Here is a 1,521-nt window from a genome sequence, read left to right on the forward strand (position 1 = left end):
CTGATGAGGTTAGCTAGGGCTTTATCAATTTTATTTAATCTTTCAAAGACCAGCTTTTTGATTCGTTCTCTTATTGTTTTCTTCATCTCAATTGAAGCAATTTCTGCTCGGATATTTATGATTTCTTTCCCTCTTAGGGCTTTGGCTTTGGTTTGTTTTTCCTTTTCTAGATGTCAGAGGTGGAGTATTAGGGTGTTTGTTTCCATTCTGTTTCTTAATGTGTGAGTTCATAGCTATGTTTCCACCTAAGAACTGCTTTGATCACGTCCCATGAATTCTGATAAATTGTGATTCAATTTTCATTTAATTGCTGATATTGGTCAGTTTCATCTGTGACCCATTTGTTGCTGAGTAGGGTGTTGTTCAATTTCCATGCATTTATGGAGTTTTTCTGGGATTTTTGTCACTTATTTCTAGTTTCATTGCACTGTGTTCAGATAATATGTATGGGATAATTTCTGTTTTCTTGAATACACTTAAGCATGACCTATGGAGTAGTATGTGTTCTATTTTAGCCAATAACCCATGTACAGCTGAAAAAAATGTGTGTTCAGCTGTGGTTTTTTGGATCACTCTGTATATTTCCACTAAGTCCATTTGTTCTAAGCTCTGGTTCAGTTATACTACTTCATTCTTAGTTTTTCGTCTGGTTGACCTGTCTTTTAGGGATAAGGGGGTTTCAAGGTCTCTAGTTAAGATTGTGGTATTGAGTTTTAGATTTTTCACGTCCATTAAGATTCGTCTTACATAATTCAGTGCTCCCATGTTGGTAAATACATATTTATGATTGCTACCTCTTCCTCTTGAATTTTCCCCTAACCAGCATATAATGACCTTCCTTATTTCATTCGATCAGTCTTGGTTTGAAGTTGAGACTGTCTGAGAACAGGATTGCTACCCCTGCTTTTTTCTGAGGTGCTGAGGCATGTAGTATTGTTTTCCATTCTTTGACTTTCAGCCTATGAATTTCTTTATGAATTAAGTGTGTTTCTTGAATACAGCATATTGTTAGATTTTGTTTCCTAGATACTGTGCCAGTGTATTACTTTTAAATGGTGAATTGAGTCCATTTACATTGGTGGTTATAATTGAGTTGTATTGACTCATGATTGACATGTTATTTACCTGCAGTTGTTTTCTCCTTTTTCTCCTGTGTTTAATTGTTTGCCCTACATAGTGGGTTCCTTCCATTCTCATTCATGAAGTTCTGATCATTTTGGTCCTCTGTAGAACATCTTCCAGTAGTCTGTGTAGGGTTGGCTTTGTCCACAAAGAAAGTAGTTATTTGTCATGGAAGTATTTCACTTTTCCATCAAAGTTGAAAGAAAGTTTTGCAGGGTATATTAGTCTTGGTTGGAATTTGTTTTCATAGGGGACTTCAAGTACTCTTCCATGCTTTTCTTGCCTTCATGGTTTGTGAAGAAAAGTCTGTCATATTTCTGATGGGTTTTCCTTTAAATATGATCTGCTTTTTATTTTGTGTGTTTGTTTTGTTTTTGTCTAGCAGCTTTCCGTATATTT

General features: G+C 35.4%; 1 pseudogene across 1 annotated transcript in view; it reads right to left on the reverse strand.

Moving 5' to 3' along the window:
* LOC101564533 overlaps positions 1-765 on the reverse strand; it is a 4,275-nt pseudogene extending 3,510 nt beyond the window's left edge. Inside the window, exon 1 of the transcript XR_002818274.1 lies at positions 656-765. The product of XR_002818274.1 is annotated as a 26S proteasome non-ATPase regulatory subunit 7 pseudogene (transcript). The remainder of the gene's footprint in view (positions 1-655) is intronic.
* Positions 766-1,521: the final 756 nt, after the last annotated feature.

This window comes from Octodon degus, unplaced genomic scaffold, assembly GCF_000260255.1.
Source record: "Octodon degus isolate 3935 unplaced genomic scaffold, OctDeg1.0 scaffold00149, whole genome shotgun sequence".
Classification (NCBI taxonomy): Eukaryota; Metazoa; Chordata; class Mammalia; order Rodentia; family Octodontidae; genus Octodon; species Octodon degus.